General features: G+C 53.2%; 1 protein-coding gene across 3 annotated transcripts in view; it reads left to right on the top strand.

Annotated features, from left to right (window-relative positions):
- POLK (DNA polymerase kappa) overlaps positions 1-9,293 on the top strand; it is an 869,741-nt gene that overhangs the window by 568,364 nt on the left and 292,084 nt on the right. The window lies entirely within an intron of this gene.

Raw genomic sequence — 9,293 nt, 5'->3', positions numbered from 1 at the left:
ATTGCACCGCATCGAGGAAAGTGCCTCGCATCCCCCGGAGAAGCACGCTGCCGTCAGAGCGGCTGCCTTCGCATCTCTGATGTGGCCGCTGTATCTGTCGCATTGTGCGAAAGCTTCTTGCAAACTTCAGAGAAGAGTGTCGCAGCCGAGGCTGTTGCCGTCGCATCGCTGAACAAGGGTGTCGCCGCTGTAGTTGACGCATAAATCGAGACTTCTCGAATCATCAGAGAAGCGTGCCGCATCTCTAAGAGCTTCACGTCTTTATTTCTTTTACACCGGAACTTTGCCGCATTTTCCATCGCTGCAACATTGCGTCAATGTACCGCATGATGCGTTGCGCTTCCACAACAAGCAAAGTGTCGCTTCTTAAGAACTGAACTAAACTAAGCTCAAACTACCATCTTTAGTATTGTGTATTTTTGGCGTTTATGGTCTTGTGTTAAATCTGTTCTGTTTTATAGTGGAATTGTATTGTAATTGTATCTCATTCCTATTTTTGTACCTTTTTGCTTGTGTTGTTGTCCCCCCCTGTGCAGTTTTCCCCTGCAGTGCCCCCTGCGCCCACCCGCCCCGCTCCCCGCTTCCCGCCGCCGGGAGTGTGGACACGCCCCCTTTCCTTCTGTACCCTCCCCGCTCCCGCCTCCCAGCTGCTCCTCCCTCCCTGCACTTCGCCATAAATGGCGACCGTGCGCACGCGCAGCGTTGACGTGCCGCGTTGACGTGCAGCGGGCCCGCCGATTGTGCGCCGAAGGCGCGCCAAAGGTAAGCCCGTCTGCGCCCGGACCGCGCCCAGCACCCGGACCCCTGGTCCCCACCGCCGATGCCATACTTCACGACTGACCTACAACGCCGCCACTCTCAACGCACTCAATGCCGGCCGGAACCCTACCTGCTACCAAGCCACCCCAAGACGCACCAACGGACCCTTCGCCTGCAAAGCCTGCCGCTTCACCTGCACCGCCCCCGCCGACTCCAACACTAACAGCAACCACCTGAAGTGTATCCTGCTGAACACCCGCTCCGTCCACAGGCACGCCGTGGAACTCTGGGACCTGCTCGACGCAACTGCACCGGGCGTCGCCTTCCTCACCGAAACCTGGATGAAAGCCTCCTCAGCGCCCGACATCGCCACAGCCATCCCGGACGGATACAAGATCACCCGGAAGGACCGCGTCAACCAGACGGGAGGAGGCATCGCCATCGTACACAAGAACACCATCCGCATCTCGACTAACTCCGACAAAGCCTTCCCCGCCGCCGAGCACCTGCACTTCCAGATACACACCGACCCCAAGACCACCCTCCGAGGCACCCTCATCTACAGGCCACCGGGACCGCGCACGCAGTTCAGCGAAGACATCGCAGACTTCATCAGCCCGCACACCCTTCCCTCCGCCGACTACATCCTCCTAGGGGACCTCAACTTCCACCTGGAGAACAACAATGACAGGAACACCACCGCCCTGCTGGACAACCTCGCCAACCTCGGACTCAAGCAACTGGTGGACACCCCCACCCACTACGCCGGACACACGCTGGACCCCGTCTTCTCATCCAGCAAGCACGTCTCCTTCAGCCACGCCACCGGACTCCACTGGACAGATCACAGCTGCGTCCACTTCAGCAGAAATGCGACCCACCACCAACCGCAACGGGTCCCCCGCCGCAGCTGGAGCAAGAGCACCACCGAGCAGCTCACCGCCTCCCTCAGCAAGAACACTCCCACCAGCACAACGGACCCCAACGTAGCAGCCAGCAACCTCACCAAGTGGCTGACCGCCTGCGCCGACGACCTCGCACCACTGAGGAACCCTCCCAGCAGACCCGGCAGCAAGAAAACCCCCTGGTTCACCAACGAACTCAAGGAATCCAAGAAGAACTGCCGCACCCTCGAGAAAGCCTGGCCACCTGACCACACCACAGAAAACTGGACCGCCCTCAAGCACGCCACCCGCAAACACCATCAACTGATCCACGCCACCAAGAAGACGGCACTCAAAGAACGACTGGACAACAACGCCCACGACATTAAGGAACTCTTCAACATCGTCAAAGAGTTCTCCAACCCCAGCGCCGGAACCAACAACATCACCCCCACGCAAGACCTCTGCGACTCCCTCGCCTCGTTCTTCCACCGCAAGATCGCCGACATACACAACAGCTTCGACTCACAGACCACGCACCCTACCACAGAACCAACGCCCGCCACCACCACCCTCTGCAACTGGACCCCGATCAGCACCGAAAACACCACCCGCACGATGAACTCCATCCACTCAGGATCACCAACCGACCCGTGCCCACACCACGTCTTCAACAAAGCCGCCGCCACCATCGCACCCCATCTCCGAGACACCATCAACGCCACCTTCCCGGAGAGCTGGAAGCACGCCGACCTGACCGCCCTCCTGAAGAAACGAACGGCGGACCCCACCGACCTCAAGAACTACCGTCCCATCTCGCTCCTTCCTTTTCCAGCCAAAGTCATCGAGAAGACCGTCAACAAACAGCTTGCCGCCTTCCTCGAGACGAACGGATCCCTCGACCACTCGCAGTCCGGATTTCGGGCCAACCACAGCACAGAGTCCACCCTGATCGCTGCCACCGACGACATCAAAACCCTGATCGACAACGGGGAAACAGCGGCCCTCATCCTCCTGGACCTCTCCGCAGCGTTCGACACGGTCTGCCACCGCACCCTAGTGAAGCGCCTCGGCAACATCGGAATCCGAGAGAAAGCACTGGAGTGGATCATATCGTTCCTCACCGGAAGAACCCAGAGAGTCCGCCTCCGTCCGTTCAGATCCGAGGCCACCGAAGTCATCTGCGGCGTACCAAAAGGATCTTCTCTCAGCCCGACCCTCTTCAACGCCTACATGAGCCCCCTCGCAGCCATCGCACGCCAACACCACCTCAACATCATCTCCTACGCCGACAACACCCAGCTGATCCTCTCCCTCACCAACGATCCCACCACTGCCAGAGCCAACCTACACGAAGGGATGAAAGACGTCGCCGACTGGATGAGGAACAGCCGCCTTAAACTGAACTCAGACAAGACGGAAGTCCTCATCCTGGGATCATCACCCTCCGCCTGGGACGACTCCTGGTGGCCCCCGGCCCTGGGCACCGCCCCCAAACCAACGGACCACGCACGCAACCTGGGCTTCATCCTGGACTCCTCCCTATCAATGAGCAGACAAGTCAACGCCGTCTCTTCCTCGTGCTTCAACACCCTGCGCATGCTCAGCAAAATCTTCAGATGGATCCCCACTGAAACCAGGAGAACCGTCACCCAGGCACTCGTCACCAGCCGACTGGACTACGGGAACGCCCTCTACGCCGGAACCACAGCCAAACTCCAGAGAAGACTCCAACGCATCCAAAACGCCTCCACACGACTCATCCTGGACATCCCCCGACACAACCGCATCACCGGACACCTGAGAGAACTGCACTGGCTCCCCGTCAGCAAGAGAATCACGTTCAGACTCCTCACCCACGCACACAAGGCTCTACACGACCTGGGCCCCAAGTACCTCAACAACCGCATGACCTTCTACACGCCCACCCGCCAGCTACGATCGACCAGCCACACCCTCGCCACCGTACCACGCATCCGCAGAGCCACCGCCGGAGCAAGATCCTTCTCCTACCTGCCAGCCAAGACTTGGAACTCCCTCCCCATTCACCTTCGACGTACCGAAGACCATCTCTCCTTCAGGAAGCAACTCAAGACCTGGCTGTTCGAGCAGTGACACACCCCTCTCCCCCAGCGCCTTGAGACCCTCCCGGGTGAGTAGCGCGCTATATAAATGTCGTGATTGATTGATTATATAAAGAATACTTATTTTTAATGTGTGGTGTCCATCTGTAGTGTTGTCACTTGATTACTGTATGTGGTCACAAATGCTTTACACACTGCCTTTGAGATAAGCCTGTCTGCTTGTGCCAAGTTGCAAAGGGGGTGAGCAGGGGTTATTTTAGGAGTGTACCCCCTTACCCTGACTAGAAGAAAGGGTCCCTATTTGTCACAAGTAACTACCTGTGCCAACTAGAGACTCCCAAATCTAACAAAAGGTATATAATTAATTTAAAACCTTAACTTTTCTTTTAAACATGTACAAGTTTAAACAAATTTTATTGTTGAACTACATTTTTTCAAAAATAAATATAAATATATATATATATAATTTTGTAATCACTTTTGATTGGCTCATGTTATGTTAAATGGTGAACTAATTTAATTAATCAAACATTAGTTCCTACTTGGTGTTAATTTAATCCCCCCCCCTCTCCCTAGAACAGGACCTAGTACAAAATTGCCAGTCCCCATCCAAACCATATCAACAAAAACCGTACATCTACGCCCACCAGCAGTCACTGCGGGCATGCCTTATGGGCAGATAGGGGTGCTCGGTGCCAACGGGCGACCACACGAACTCCAGGTCCCTTCCCGCCTCATTCCCCTATGAAAGCACTAAATTCTCTTCCCTTCTGCCCACTTTACCAGGAGTCCCTTGCCCATGCCTAGCTTTGTGCCGCAGAGCCCTCTTCAAAGCACCTCCTACCTCAGACAACCCACTTCCAGCTCCCAGTGGCTACAACAACAACTTCAAGCTCGCCTGACATTTCCAACCCCCCAATTGCCATTTCCCAATGTACTGGTTCCTACTCATCTAGGCAGGGCCGGACTGGGAACCAAAGCCAGCCCTGGCAAAGTGCTTGGCCGCCCCCCCCCCCCACCCCCCCCCCCAACCCCCACTCGCTTAGCCGTTGCCAATTTGGTATGGGCCTTCCGTGCGTGCCTTTTGGAGCAAAAGATCCCCGTCTCTGTAATGGAACAGACGGGCCACCACTGGGCGGGGTGGCCGACCCGGGAGCGGCGGCTTCGCAGGCACCCTATGTGCACGCTCTAATGTGTAGAAGGAGGATAGTCCCTCGGGGGCCACCACCGTCTTCAGCCAGTTCTCCAGATATTGTACCATATCAGGCCCCTCTTCTTTTTCAGGTGGGCCCACCATGCGGATGTTATTACGTCGGTTCCTGCTTTCAGCATCCTCTGCTCTCTTCTCCAGCGCTTGGACTCGTTCCAACACATCCGTCACTTTATTCTCCAGCGCGGTTTGAGCCGGCGCCACTTCCTGGAGCACTACCTCCACCTGCTTCACTCTGTATACGAGTTTTGAGTGGTCCGCCCGCAAGAGACCCAGGCCCGTCGCCACCTGCGCAATGTCTTGTTGTAGGGCGGTGCGAGAGTTCTCTATGGCCACCAATATACGGTCAAATTGTTGCTGCATCCCTGGGTCCCGTGACGCTTCGTGGGCCCCCTGTTCTGTCTAAGAAGGTGCTTCTGTATCCGACAATTGGGGTGTACCATCTTCCCCTTGGGTTTACCCATCATGTGGTCTTCCAGCTCACCTCCTGCCAACACTGGCCCCCACCACGTTGCAACCACTGATAGAAGATTCAAATGCGGAGCAGCAGGGCCCTCCGTCCTTCAGCCCAAACAGATCTATATCCATTAGCTCGTGCTACTTCGTTCACAATACACTGCCAGTGGTTAGGAGTGGCAGGTCAGGCGCTCAAAGGGCAAGGCCCCAAATACATTAGGATGATGATAATCTAAGTACCTCTGACGGCCAATCGCGTCTGCCGTGGAGTAGTTCAATCCCGGGTTACTGCCTCTTAGCGTTCACAAGGCTATTGTTTGCCCCGTTGTTATGTCCACTCGGGGCACGCTCCTCTCTTGGGGCCCACTCCAACGTGCGATACGCTTTGCTCCATGCGACGCAGCACTCTGTCACCACGGCCAATTAAAAAAGCCACAGAACCATACCCAAGGTTTGCGTACAGGCGTCGCTCCCACCTTCGCTGGACCCTCCGTCGCTGCTCCACACTCTCCTGCTCCCCGTGTGCAAGTTCAGAGGGCCCGGGCCAATCTTGCCGCGCTCCGCAGTGCATACGTTGTCCACTTCCTGAGGAAGGTGCTGCAGTGTGGAGAGTCGACCCGCTCCCCCAGCCGCACATGCACTCTCACTCCCGTGGTCTACTGCCTCCCAGGGAGCTCCACTGCCTCCACACTGTCACCAGGCGCCAGGGCATGCCATACACCACTCACCAGAGTCCCGGCAGATGCCCCCACTCGCCTAGTTCGTATTGCTGCAGCCTTGTACAGATGTGCCCCTGCCAGGTCCCCGTACCGCTTCCGATAGGCCAGGTCCTCCTAGGTCAGAGCTCCCGGCCCCAAATCACTCCTTCTGCTGGGATAATATCAGGGGGGCTACCCCTCAGGCAAGCGCCCCCAATCTGTCTATTGTGCCCCTGCACTTGCGTCTTCCGCCTGATACAGTCACCAGGGCACCTTGGCTATTGCGCTGTACTTCCAGGTCACATGCCTCAGAGTTCCTTAGCAGCATATGCCAGTGTAATACAGTGCCTTGTTCCCCCAGTCGAGTGCACAGTGCGTCACACATGCAGGGCGCCGTCCCTCAGGGAGCTCCAGCTGCCTCCTCCACAGTACCCGGCTCTCAGGTAAGTTAATCGGCCCCTACCCGGGTCTGAATAAGTGCCGCCACCTGTCCGCGTCTCTTCAAAGCGGCCCCGCTCTGCCGCGCCGGACCCAGGCTCTTCTTGCTGCCTCGACACAGCCAGGTCCCACGGATCTGGGCCTCCGCGTCCCTCCCCCCGCCGAGAAAGAGCCGGGTCAGGCCGTCGTTCAGAGGGAGCACTGCTGAACTGCAGTCGTCTTCCACGCAGCCCCAGCCCAGGCCGCCGCAAAAGTTCTGCAGCTCCGGTACAATATGCTGCGTAGCTGCGGCGCCTCTGCCGCAGCAGTGCCGACCTCCACCGGACACAGCGCTGGGAGCTAGTCCCTCCCCGTCGGCGCCATCTTGCCTCCTTTGCCAGTAGCCCCTCCGTCGCTGTTTAATGGTCAAAACTCGGGGACCGGCCATGCTCCAGTCGCGTTCCCGCCTAGCTCTGCTTCAGCCAGTGCACCCTCAATGTCACAGGAGGGTCAAATACTCAAGAAAAACAGGATAATAATGGGGATTGTGCGCGGAGCTCAGAGCTCACGCAGCCGATCCCATCGGTGTCTAAGCCACGCCCCCATGCTTCACATTCTTCATGTCTGAGCTAGAGTATATTTACACCTTTTTTTTTAACATGTTGACACCTTTTTGATTGTACTAACTCTAGAAGTGTATTTTGGTAATTGCAACTGTATTTCTCTTTAGTGGGTCATTGTTTTGTATTAGTGTACCATCCTAACCCCCTACTTAAATTTCCCAAAAGCCCTACCATTTAGTATCAAGTGTTCGAGATTGTCCAACCATTCCCATTTGTCACACCCACATTTTCTACACAAACGTATCCCTACCTGTGTGGAGAGCTCTGCACACATGGTGAAGTACTCCACACAGACTTCTTCCTATCTTAGTCAGACATTATAGCTCTGGCTTCCTGCAGGCCTTTGCCTGCAGTTCCAATGGCCTACTCGAGTACCATCTTACCTTCTTCCTATGCGTGTCGGGTTAAGCTGGCCCAGCGCATGGTATCCTGGAGTAATTCCCAGCATGCTGGTGTCTTGGTAACATTGCTTGCAGGGGAAATTAGAGGACCCAAAGCATTCTGGAAACGTCATAGGATGCTAAGCATATATGTTTGTGCATACTATTTTACTGAAAGATCTTGCACAGAAATGCTTATTGTTATTATATTTTTTATGTGATTTTCTATTATTTGTTTTCCCAATCCCAGATAGCCAAACCATTTTCCAGATGTCCACATATCGTGTTTGGCACTATTAAAGGGGGGTTCCCACTGAGTCATGTTGTGTCGCAGTAATGTTTGCAGAATTGCTCGCTTGCTGGATTGCGGGATTCCACCTTTCCCCTAGTTTCGGTTCGACTTCAGCTTGCTTTGCTCTTTAGCCTGAATAGTTGGAAGGTTTTTCTGGTCTCCAGAACTGATCTGCGCATGAGTGGAAAACAACATTCACCCCAGCTGAAAGAAATTTTTCAATTCCGTAAAATTAACTTCTTGCCATAAAATCACCCCATTTTCAATTGGAGGCAGTTTTTACTATGACACAAATTTTGGCTTAATTGTCTGCACTGACCACAAAAAATTTCAAGTCCTCCAACACCTCAAATAGAAGTAGTAGAGAAAACTGCTGGGCATCTTTTTTTGAACAATTAGATTATTTTTCCTAGCATACATTCCTGGATCAGACATCCAAATTAAAAGGCCTCCAGGATCACAGGAAAGATCATTGTTCCTCATGCATTTATTTCTTCCACTATTGCTAGCGTTCTTAAGTTAATTCATTAGCAAACTAAGAATTTAAATTTTCACAACCTCAAGAACCATTTTCCTCTATTTCAATGCGTGTGTCGGTTCTAACTGACCCACCGCAAGAAATCCTAGGGCGAGTCTTAATGCCATATGCAGGGGAATTTACAGATCTCATGGCTTACGGCAAACTTCATAGAACATAAATTATATATGTTTGTGCATTTACATTTTCTGAAAGATCTTGAAGAGAAGTACGTATGTTATTTTTTGGTGTTATTTTGTAATATTAGTTTTTCCAATCCACGATGACTGAATCATTTTCTAGATTACATCACATCACATCCTGTTTGGTATCACATGGGTTCAACTGTTTCACAAATATGCTTGCTTGCTTTTCTGAAGTAATTCTAGGCACCCAGTTTTATTCTGGCATCTGGGATTGTTCCTGGAGATAGCAGACTGTTCCTAACAATTTTTGTCCTAACGTGGGTCCCTTGCTTACTGTGCCATTGGAATCAAGCTAGCTTGGCTGATGAGTGTGTGATTATAACGTAGGTGAAAACGTCCAGGAGGCTTACTGCCAACTATCTGTATACGAATCTTAGTGATAATAGATAAAACAATATTATTTAAACATGCTAAAGCCAGTGCAAGAAGAAAAAAAAACAGGTCTAACACAAGGTTGAAATGTGGTTCCTGTGATGAAATAATAATTGGTCCCTGTGTACAAATGAAAGAAAAACGAAAAACGAAGTGTAAAGTGTTTAAACCGGGTATTCATAAAGCGCAGTGATATTCGAAGTGCGTGAAACATGCTGGAGCCTGTATTCACGAACCGTGAAAGGAAATCGGTCTAACACAGGACCGGAATACATTGTGAGTGTGGCCGATGTTGATAAGGGATACGTCGAGTGTACAAAAAAATGCTGGTGCCTCTGTGCACGGACAAATTCGAACGAGCGTGTGGGTTACACAGGCTTCAATTAGTGACAATG

This window comes from Lissotriton vulgaris, chromosome 3_1 (genome assembly GCF_964263255.1).
Source record: "Lissotriton vulgaris chromosome 3_1, aLisVul1.2, whole genome shotgun sequence".
In the NCBI taxonomy this organism is placed as follows: Eukaryota; Metazoa; Chordata; class Amphibia; order Caudata; family Salamandridae; genus Lissotriton; species Lissotriton vulgaris.
The sequence above is the reverse complement of the archived record's forward strand: the minus strand, read 5'-3'. Positions and strand labels throughout refer to the sequence as shown.